General features: G+C 44.7%; 1 protein-coding gene across 1 annotated transcript in view; it reads left to right on the forward strand.

Annotated features, from left to right (window-relative positions):
• Nucleotides 1-12,073, forward strand: part of ZSWIM6 (zinc finger SWIM-type containing 6) — an 867,641-nt gene that overhangs the window by 750,873 nt on the left and 104,695 nt on the right. The gene's annotated exons all lie outside the window — the stretch shown is intronic.

Genomic DNA, 12,073 nt, shown 5'->3' on the forward strand with positions numbered 1-12,073 from the left:
TCAGGAATCCTTCTCTAATGCTAGCATGTTGTCTGTGCAGATCTGTACAGGTTTGTATCACGTGTTATATTTCCTTTGTTGGTAGTGCCCCAGCCTCGCTGTACAGAGTTCCTTTTCCCATTAATGGCCTTTAGTACACATGCAAGTTACAAGTGCGTGATGCCTGGTGACGCTCTTACAATCAAGGAAGGCAAATCTTTGTATATTTTGAATGTAGAGACTCCCTGTTTATGTGAACCACAGCTGTATGACAGATTGAATTCTATTTACTACTTCCAAATGGCATTTTTTCATAGGTTCATACTCTGCTAACAACCACCAGCGTCTTACAAGCCTAGCTGTACCACCCAATCCAGATATTCTTCGTGTTGCAGTCATTACATTTGGGTAATCTGCTGGCAGGTTGCCCTCAGTCGGCCTGAATTCCAAAGTCTTGGGTCCTGCATCTGTTGCTGTCTTCGCTTCCATGACGTCAGGTCATCAGGGGTATAAAACATGCAGCCGACGCCATTTTCTTTAGTCTTTCTTGCCGCGCGGTGCCCGAAGCAGAAGCATTTCACAAGTGCCGGTCGGCCGACTACTGAAATATTCAAGTTTGAGTTTCAGAACCGAAGTCTTCACTAAAGCCAAGTACCCCATTGGGGAAACTTTTTACCGATGTCAGAAAAAGTTAGTAATTGTATTACTTGTGGGAAGCAAATACCTCATAAGGATTTCCATTTATACTGTATTCCTTGCCTAGGCCCTGATCACAACATGCCTGGCTGTCAGTTTTGTGCTAGATTTAACCAACGCACTGTTAAGCGTCAGTATATTTTTGCATCAAAGTATTTTGGAAACAGATTTAACTACCCAGAAATGTCATCGGATAGTAATCCGACTACCGGAGTACATAAAAAACACAAAGAAAAGGACAGAGAAAGGCAGTCGATATGCAAAACCGACGACGAAGCTTCTCCTAAGCCAGTCCCCGGTTCGCCGGTACTTAGTGAGGCACTTTCGCAGCCCCTGATACTTGCTATCTTCGAGTTGCAGGTCTCTACCGACACCCATGTGGAGTCAGGCATGCTGCAAGATACTCAAGGTATTGGTCTGACAGATGTATCTCCCTCGGATGGGTCCGGAGCCGCTGAGCAGGCAGTTTTGTCCCAGAGTTCCTTGAATGCCTATATGGTTGGGAATGTTATTAAAGAGGTAGCTTAGGGTTATGTGTGTGTGTGTGTGTGTGTGTGTGTGTGTGTGTGTGTCTGTGTGTGTGTGTGTGTGTGGGGGGGGGGTATGTTAATTGGGGATTGATTTACTTACTGTCGACCTCTGTCCATCAGAGACATGGGGCCAGACCAGGAATGACTTTGCAATTTCTCATCCAATGGTCAAAGTCTCTTTTAAACAATGTCAGGGATGAACTCTGCTTCAAATAGACAAGAGTCTTGTTCCATAGTGTGATGATCCTTTGAGACACATATCGGTCCCACCAGCAGGTTCTATGTATGTCACAGACAAAATTTAGGTCCTTGGATCTAGTGTTTCTGGTGTATGTCTTGCGGATGTGCAAGCGATCCATCAGAGCTGGATCCAAGGACACCTTATATGCTAGGCATAGATCACCTCTCAGTAATCTGTAGGAGACTGAGTACATAAATAGGACCTTAAAGCCATATGTGTAGTTATACCCTGGATTATCCTGGTGATGAACCTTTGAGGGCATTTCAGCTGTTGTAAGTTCCTGGCTAGGTACATGCCAAAGGGGGCAATGTACTCAATGATGGGTCTGAGAAGAGCTGAGTAGAGTGGTACTGTTGCTTCCTTGGACCTGGATGCCATACCCTTGCTTAAGAGTTGGGTGACATAGAATGATTTTCTTACGGTCTTGGCTACTTGTTGATCGAACTCCAGATTACTGTCTGCATACGTTCCCAGATCCCTAACTATCGGTTAAGCTGTTAGGGTTGTTTTATCAATTAAGTAATTAGCTTGGGCAGATACTTTCCCAAAGGTTGCTGTAATGCATTTCTTTGCATTGAGTTTTAAACCATGGATTTTGCACGAGTCATTTGTGTTAGACCCTCTTGTAGGACGTTGGTGTCATGGGAGTAATCTATGATAGCTCTCAATTTATAGTCATCTGTGACCTTGGTGAGCCAGGGACCTTTGATATTGGTCTTGAGTTCCAAGAAGTAGATGCCAAACAGGAGTGGGCCCAACAGAGAGCCTTGGGATACAGCGCTGGTAATCCAGCGAGTTATGTAGGGATTTATGCCTAATTACTTTAGTGGGGTAGATAGGCGGTATGCACCATTTTACCCTTGTCCATAGCCTTGATGACCCTCTTGAAGAAGTCTACCAGGTTAATTAGGCACAACCTTCAAAACCACTGCCATAAGGGCAGCAACACTTTTGTGCTAAATAAGAAAATGAAGTGAAGTGAAAGCTAAAACCAGCGGTGCTCTCGGTAGAAGTAGCTGAAAATGTTAAGGAGTAATGATTAGCACTACGGAAATGCAAGTAAACGGGGGAGCGCAAATTATGGCCTCAGGTGCAGGCTCAGTGGCTTAAGAGAGTAGACCCCTAACTGTAAACCAGCCAGCCTAGGTTTGAATAGTGACATAGGTACTGGGGGAAGCCAGCAGTGAGGATCTAAAACAAGTGGCTTGTCTGTCTGGTGGGAGCTGGATGGGGGTATGTCTTAGGGAGATGTGTACTGCTATGTGATTCTGTAGTGGGGATTAGAGAACTCTGCATGAAACATCTGCTTCCATAGGGTGCAGGAGTGCCATTGGAGGACAGCGTTGAAGAAGTGATGTCCCTACTTTGTAGCCACTGCATGTGGTTTTCTGAAGTAATTACTAAGATGCACAAGGAGTAAGTTAGGTGCATGCAGCAAAAGAAAGTCCGCCCAGGATGATGGCCCATCACCATTCAGCTGTCATCTGCATTGACAGTGGACATTAGGGATTGAGAAATTAATGGGTCAAGTAGAGCAGTAAGCCTGGTTGAATAGTCAGGCCCAGAGGACTCCCCCCCCCCCCCAAAAAAAAAAGAAAAAAGAAAAGCCAGAGAGAGAGAGAGAGAGAGACATATTTGGAAGCAGGGAGGATAGTAAGTGTGTTATAGACTGCAAAAAAATGTGTTAAAAGAAATAAAATGTAGGCAGTGGAGAAAGCAGAGATAGTAAAAGACTGGTGCACACCCTGAAGTTTTGGGGTGGTAGCAATTTGATCACAAAAGAAAGATGTCTACAGATCTCAAAACTGAACGTTTACAAAGCAGTGGAACCTGATAGACTTCAACTTCTTGCTCCCCACAAATTGTTATTCCTGATACTTTTTTCTGCATAGTATGCCTTTTAGCATCCTGGCTCTGCTTATTTTGTATGTCCTGGTCTGTAACCTTCTGTAGACTACAGACAGATGTAGCTGTACTGGGAAGTGTGAGAAGATTTTGATGACAGATAAAGCCTGCTCGGTTCATGCAGTCTGCCCGCCCTCTTTTCTGCTTTCCTGATAAACTGTTTGTGCTACGTAACCAAAACCTGTTTCTCCCCCTCCTTCCCAGTAATAACTTGTTTTGTACAGCATTATTATTTTTTCTGCAGTTTTTTTATCCCTTCTCTGTTTACAGTCTATTCCATTTGCCTGCTGCAGTCATTATAAAAAAATGTTCCCTCATTTTCTCCCATCTGTTTTCAGATTATTCCATATGTATTTGCGCATCTCCTTTCCAGAAAGATGCATCACTTTCAACTTTTTTTTTGTTCATGAGGTGCAGTAATCTTTCTGTTACGTTTCAGTGCTCAAAATGTCTTTCTACTTGTATTAGTTTTGTGTAGTTTCCCTTCTGCAGATTGCATTTTTCTGTTCCATCCTTCCAGAAACGGAGGAGGCAGAAGTACACTAGGTACTCTCTGTAGAACTCAAGTAACTATTTATAAAGAAGAATAAGAGCCTTTCACTGCATGTTGGATACGCCTTTAGCAGTGTGTTTCAGTCTTATGTCCTTGTTTATTGCTTTCTTTAAGGTCATCGGAAGTGATTACCCTGTGGAGCATTTTCATTTTCATTTTATTAGCAAATTTCAAAAAATAAAACTGCACATTTCCCTTGGGCTTTTGCTTCCTGCAGGTATTGTCATGCACCTCTTTTTGAAGTGAATTTTAAGTTACTGCAGTTATACCTTTTTCAACCTTGCTAAGCCCTTCTGTTCTCTGGTAGTCTAACATACACATCCACTTTGTAAAGTGGTATGCTCTTCCTTCCAGGTCTCATGTAATGAAAATAAACAAGACAGGCGACATCACTGAATACTGCGCTAGTCCATTGCAACAGTCCTTTGGCGTATGCTTTACGTACTGTGATCACCATTTGTCAAATGGTCTGATAGCCAGATCACTAATGTGGGACCCATGGCCCAGTTTCCTACCGTGATTGGAAAGCAGTATCTTTTCCTCAACAATATACAACTCTGCTATTTTCAGGTAGTTCATCCTAGTAGATTTCATACTTAAAACTTGTTCTTTTAACCCGTGACTCTTTTTTTTTTTTCCTGTCTTGACTCCTTCCTGACTAATGTTTAGAGTGCTTAGCTAACTGTTGTATCCCTTAGGCACCACTTGCTGATGGTTAGAAGTATGTCTTTCGCAACGGGAGTATGTTTTTCCCACATCTTGTTTCAGATGTTCATCGTGTTTCACTGTTGCAGTCATTACACTTGGGTTATCCTGCTGGCAGGCTACCCGCAGTCGGCCTGAATTCCAAAGTCCTGGTCCAGCGTCGGTTGCTGTCGCCTCTTCCCTGACGTCAGTGTGCCAGGGGTATAAAAGATGCAGCCGATGCCATTTTCTTCAGTCTTTCTTGCCGCGCGGTGCCTGAAGCAAAAGCAGTTCACAAGTGCCGGTCGGCCGACTCCTGAGATTTTCGTGTTCGAATTTCAGATCCGAAGTCTTCATTTAAAGCTAAGTACCCCATTAGGGAAACTTTTTTCTTGCTCCAGACCGATGTCAGAAAAAATTAATAATTGTATTTCTTATGGGAAGCAAATACCTCATAAGGACTTCCATTCTTATTGTATTCCTTGCCTAGGCCCTGATCACGACTTCGCTGATTGTAGGTTTTGTGCTAGATTTAACCAACGCACTATTAAGCGGCGGCACGATTTTGCATTACACTACTTTGGCCGAAGATTTAATTACACAATGTCGTCGGATAACCATCCGACTACCGCAATTCACAAGAAACGCAAGGAAAAGGAAAAGGACAGGCATCCAAGATCCAAAACTGACTACGAGGCTTCTTCTAAGCCAGTCGCCGGTTCTCAGTGAGGTGCTTTTGCAGCCCCTGACGCCCGCTACCTCAGAGCCGCAGGCCACTTACAACTCCCACATGGAGCCGACTAGGCCGCAGGAAACTCAAGGTATTTGACACTCAGAAAATATCCCTTCAGATGGGTCCGGAGCCGCTGAGCAGGCATCGGCTTCTGAGGGTGTTTTCAGGCCTACACAGTTATATGTAAAACTGACTTCAGCTTCAAAGGCAAAGACTAAAGCTCCACTAAAGACAAAAAACAAGTTCAGCAATCCCATGGACAGGCCTCCATGCCTTAAAGACCTAATTACTTTGATTAGGGGTTCCCATCCCCCTCCTGATAAGAGGCCTAGGCAAGAGACAGAATATGAATCTTCAGATCAAGTTTCCATTTCCTCTGATTCCTCTTCTGAACAGGAATATTCTCTTCCTCCCTTTGAGGATTCTGATGCTGAAGAATCTATCCCTTCAGCCTCTCCTCCTGAGGATTATTCTTTTGGGGAAGCCCTGCATACCATGAGGGAGCGCTTCCACTGGGAGAGCCAAGACTACTCAGAATCTAAGAAAAGGCTTAGAGACTTCCTTTTACTTACTCAGCACAGGCCTCTTGCTATTCCTCATACAATCTAGACATTGTAGATGATGTATTTTCAGAGTCCGGCCTGTCTCCAGACTCTTTACCTCCAGCACCTGTTAAGCCAGACAGATACTACAGGGTTCCAGATTCCCATAAATTTCTTTATAAAAACCCTGCTGCTAACCCAGAAACTATTTCTCAGGGTCCCAAATGGGTCAAGGCTTCCACTGCAAAAAACCCTATCCCCTCAAACAGGGATTCAAGGGCTCTGGACAGATGGGGGAAAAAGTTTTATACTTCTGCTACCTTGGCTGTAAGAGCTTTAAATTGTCAGTTTCATATGCTTAAATATCAGCAATACTTAATGTCACTGCTTAAACAGAGAATGTTGACAAATTCTGAATGTGCAGAAAACAAAGAAATGCAGGATTTATTGCATGCAGCTGAACAAGTGGGAAAGCATACTTTGCAATGTGGTTTTGACTCTCTGGAGGCCTCGTGCAGGGCCTCTGTTACGGGTACTGTCATTAGGAGGCATGCTTGGTTAAAGGAACAGAATCTGCCTGATCATGTTAAAGCAAAATTATTAGATACTCCACTACAGCATGATACTTTGTTTGGTGTTAAAGGAGAAGAGGTGTTGAAGAAAATGGAGGACAAAGCGAATTCTATGCAGACAGTTAAGGATTTCTTACAGGTACAGCCACCCAGATTTAGCAGGAACTAGCCTTCAAAGAATTGGTCCTTTCCAGTGTCAGACAGGCCACAAAGAGGCAGATACAGACGCCTCAGGGGCAAATCCCAGCCCCAAGGCTCATACAGGTCTAAACAATGGGGTGCTTCTACCTCCAAGAGCGGAGAAGACAAATCTCAGCCATGCAGGAAACAGTCCCAATGACTTTCCTCTGCTAGCACCAAGCACTTATCTTTGGCAGCCCTCTTAGGGGGAAAACTAGCACTTTTTTCACAAAACTGGCACATGATCACCCAGGACAAATAGGTCTTGAATATAGTGTCACACGGCTACAGGTTCCATTTTCACACCCTGCCAAGGTCAAAAGGTATGCCAGACCTGCCACACAATCAATGGGCAGAGGCACAAAAACAAGTTTCATCTCTCATGGACATGAGGGCCATTCAGCGAGTGCCGCAGCAAGAGCAGGGACAAGGAATTTACTCAAGACTTTTCTTGGTACCCAGAAAGGACGAAGCCTGGAGGCCAGTACTCGACCTGTCTATTCTAAACACATTTCTGGACATTCCAAAATTCAAAATGTTGACTCTGCAACAACTTCTGCCCATGCTGGGCAAGAAGGCTTGGCTTGTAACATTGGACCTAAAAGAGGCATACCTGCATGTCCCAATCCGACAATCTTGCAGATGATACCTCAGATTCATAGCTGGCTCAATGCACTACCAATTCTCTGTACTGCCCTTTGGCTTATCTACTGTGCCCAGGGTCTTCACAAAATGCCTGGCACCAGTAATTGCATTTTGCAGACAAAGAGGAATTCACATATATCCTTACTTGGACGACTGCCTTATTCAAGCAGAGAACAAGGACATTCTACTAAAGCATCTGGCGTTTGTAAAAAGATTACTAATTTGCCTAGAGTACACAGTAAACGAAAAGAAATCAAAACTAATACCCTCTCAAGAGATAATATTCCTGAGTGCAAGCTTAAATACAACTGCCCAGATGGCTTATCTCATGCCAGAAAAACAAAGGCAACTGACTTCTTACTTCAAAATGTTGGCAACAATGACCCAGTTATCTGCAAGAAAAATTCTGCAGGCTTTGGGTTTCATGGCATCCTGCATTCTGCTAATTCCATATACAAGACTGCATATGAGAAAACTGCAGTGGTATTGCAAAAGTGTTTGGACTCAACATTGCCACAGCCTGGAAACATTAATTACCCTCATTCCCTGCCTGCAACAGGAGTTTCGATGGTGGGCACAGGCCTGTCACCACAACAAGGGACAGCCATTCACTTTACCCACAGCCAGGCAGACATTAACAACAGATGCATCAGACTATGCCTGGGGGGGGGGGGGCATACACGGCAGGAAAATGTATTCAGGGCACATGGTCCTCAAGCCAAATGCATCTTCATATCAATCAAAAAGAGATGCTATCTGTTCAAAATGCCCTGACAGCCTTCACGTACCTGCTTCATCCAGGACAACTACTGATAAAGACGGACAATACTACAGTCATGTGGTACATAAACAAGCAGGGAGGGACACATTCTTATCCCCTCTGTAGACTAGCCATGACTTTGTGGGACACAGCATTGACTTACCAAGTACACCTGCAAGCACAATTCCTGCCAGGAAAGATAAATACTCTGGCAGACGAACTAAGCAGAAACCTCACGGATCCCCACGAGTGGAAACTGGATCCACAAGTCTTCAGCATGATAACAAAGAAATGGGGATGCCCAGACATAGATCTATTTGCCTCCCCTCACAACTGTCAACTACAGAGATTCTTCCCAAGGACTTATCACAAACAAGCATGGAAAGTGGATGCTCTATCATTCAGCTGGCAAACCCTAACAGTATATGCCTTTCCTCCTCTGCCTCTCCTCCCCAAGGTACTCCTAAAGGTCAGACAAGAGAAGCCAAAAATGATTCTGATTGCCCCAGACTGGCCACGCCAGCACTGGTACCCAATCCTAAAGAGCTTGTCTCAAGGCCCAGCCTGGACATTTCCTCTAATTCCTCACTTACTGACCCAATGAAACAGTCAGATCCTGCACAGCCAACTCAGGACCTTAAATCTGGCAGCATGGCGGATAATGTAGCCATTCAGAACACAACTCTCTCTAAAGCAGTGATGGGTGTTATTTTGGAGACCAGGAGGCCCAGTACCAGAAAATCTTATACAGAAAAATGGAAGAGATTTTGTGCTTGGAACCAGGCACAAGGAATTGACACGTTTGTACCAAATATTCCTCAGATTTTACAATACCTAACTGAGATGCTGGACAAAGGCCTATCCTTTTCATCAATTAAAATCCATGCCGCCGCCATTTCAGCTCATTACAATACAGAACCACCTATTTTTTCTCATCCATTGCTAAGGCAGTACCTCAGAGGGGCCAAAAACATAAGACCTCCAAGGAGAGCACCAGTACCTGCATGGGACCTCAATTATGTCTTGGAAAAACTCACACTGCCTCCTTTTGAGCCAGCCAATACAGCTGAGATAAAGTTCTTATCATGGAAAACAGCTCTGCTCCTAGCAATAACCTCTGCAAGACGAGTGTCAGAGTTACAGGCACTCATGGCTGTGGAACCTTTTATCATTTTCCATCCAGACAGGGTTTCTCTGAGGACAAACCCAACATTTATGCCTAAGGTAGTGTCCAGCGTGGCCCTTAACCAAACCATTCATTTGCCTACCTTTTATCCAAACCGGTGAGAGACTCCTGCATTCTTTGGACATACACAGACAGCTACGCTTCTACTTGGACAGAACTAAAGCTTTCAGAAAGACTGAGCAACTCTTAGCGGCATATGCAGGATCACAAGGAAAGGCTATCTCAAAGCAGACTATTTCAAAATGGATAGGCCACTGGATTCGTTTTTGCTATTCACAACATGGCAAATCAGTGCCTAAGGGCATTAGGCCACATTCAACCAGAGCAGCAGCCACGTTAGCAGCCTTCCTCAGAGGAGTACCAACCAAAGACATTTTAGAGGTTGCAACTTGGAGTTCAGTGCACACATTTACAAAGCACTACCACTTACCTCTCTGCTCTAAATCCAGAGCAGGCTTTGCCACTGCAGTTCTGCAGGGCCTTATAGCCTCTCCTAATTCTATTTAGACGCAGCCATCCAACCTCAGCTTTGGGATTCAACACAAGTGTAATGACTGCAACAGTGAAACATGATGAACATAGTACAGTTGTGTACCTACCATAAATGTAGATGTTCGAGTGTATTCACTGTTGCAGTCCAGATTACCGACCCACCATCCCCCTTTTCTTTGCTGGGACTTATCTGTACTTCTGTATTCTATACAACCTATGTGGTGTATTTGCTTGTAGATGAAGGTAATGTTTATTTTGGTGCATGCTTGCTTATTGCCATTATTTTAGCCTACCCTTTTGGGGGAACCTGACATCTGGGGCAAGAAAAACTGAAGAAAATGGTGTCAGCTGCATCTTTTATACACCTGGCGCACTGACGTCAGGGAAGAGGCTACAGCAACCAACGCAGGACCAGGGCTTTGGAATTCAGGCCGACTGCAGGTAGCCTGCCAGCAGGATATCCCAAGTGTAATGACTACAACAGTGAATACACTCAAACATCTACATTTATGGTAGGTACACAACTGTACTTTCTGGAAGTTGTAGTCATCCTGATGTTCATCGTGCATACAGCTGCAGTCATTACAGGGTTATCCTGCTGTCAGGCGGGTCCTCGGTCGGCCGAATTCCAAAGTCTAGGTCCGGCATCGGTTGTCGTCGCTTCTTCCCTGATGTCAGTGCGGCAGGGGTATAAAAGAGGCAGCCGACGCCATCTTCTTCAGTCTTTCTTGCCGCGCGGTGCCTGAAGCAGAAGCAGTTCGCAAGTGCCAGTCGACCAGCTCCTGAGATTTACGAAAATATTTAAGCCGAAGTCTTCTTGAAAGTTAAGTACCCCGTTGGGGAAACTTTTCTTGCCTCAGACTGATGTCAGACAAAGTTAATAATTGCATTTCATGTGGGAAGCAAATACCACATAAGGATTTCCACTCTTTCTGTATACCTTGCTTAGGCCCAGACCACGACGTGTCAGCCTGCCGTTTTTGTGCTAGGTTCCACAAGCACACTATTAAGCGCCGGGCGGCGTTCGCCCAACATTATTTTGGCAAAAAATTTAATTACATCATGTCGTCGGATACTTCGACACCAGTTTTAGGCAAAAGACGCAAAGATAAGGACCGCCATCCGAGGTCCGCACTGAGTACTGAGACCACGCTTAGGCCGACTACCGGTTCTCAGCGAGGCGCCTACGCAGCCCCTGACTACCGATGAATCTATTTTACCGGTGTCTTCAGTACCCGAGGTCGCAGGATCCTCGGTCTCCATTCCTACTACAGATACCGACGCCACTCTTGGCGGGGAAATTCAAAATTTAGTCAGGCCTGCCATTTCTGAAGGCGTCTTCAGGCCTTCCACCTTCTCTATTAAATCCTTCACTAAATCTAAAGCAGCCATGAAAACTAAAAAACAGGGTCCTCAGACCTCCTCCCAAGGCCCTATGCCTAAAAAACAGATGCTTAAAATGGCTGAGGATTTGATATCTCTCATCAGGGGTTCCCAACCCCCCTCTGACAAAAGACCCAGATTGGAGAAAGACTACCCTTCCTCAGACCAGGCTTCTATTACCTCAGAACATTCTAAGGACCAGGATTATGCCTATTCTCCGTTCGAAGACTCTGATGCTGAAGAGTCTATTCCCTTGGTCTCCCCCCCTGAGGACTACTCTTTTGGGGAAACCCTGCATACTTTGAGGGAACGCTTTCACTGGGAAGGTCAAGATTACTCAGACTCCAAGAAAAGGCTCAGGGAATTTCTACTGCTCCCCCAGCATAGGCCCCTGGCTATCTGGCTGTCCCTCCTGTTTTAGATATTTTGGAGGATGTGTACACAGAAGCCAGCCTTAATCCAGATTCTTTACCTCCAGCTCCTGTTAATCCAGACCGGTATTACCGGGTTCCTGATTCACACCAGTTCCTATACAAAAGCCATACTGCTGACCCAGAAACTATTTCACAGGGTTCCAAGGGAATTAAGGCCTCTACTGCTAAAAACCCTTTACCTTCAGAGAGAGATTCCAGAGCTTTAGAAAGGTGGGGGGAAAAGGTGTATACCTCGGCCACTTTAACCATGAGGGCATTAAACTGTCAGTTCCATATGTTAAAGTATCAACAGTTTTTGTTATCTCAGTTGAAAAGCAAAATGACACAACCAGAACAACCAGATTTAAAAGAGTTGCAGGATTTGTTGCATGGTGCAGAGCAAGTGGGTAAACATACCTTGCAGTGTGGTTTTGATGCTTTAGAGGCCTCATGTAGAGCTGCTGTTACGGGGTCTGTTATACGTAGACATGCTTGGCTGAAAGAGCAAGCCTTACCAGATCATGTCAAAGCTAAATTACTAGATGCACCTCTTCAAAAAGATGTATTGTTTGGTGTTAA

The sequence above is a fragment of the Protopterus annectens genome, chromosome 2.part2 (assembly GCF_019279795.1).
Source record: "Protopterus annectens isolate FY-2018-M chromosome 2.part2, PAN1.0, whole genome shotgun sequence".
In the NCBI taxonomy this organism is placed as follows: Eukaryota; Metazoa; Chordata; order Ceratodontiformes; family Protopteridae; genus Protopterus; species Protopterus annectens.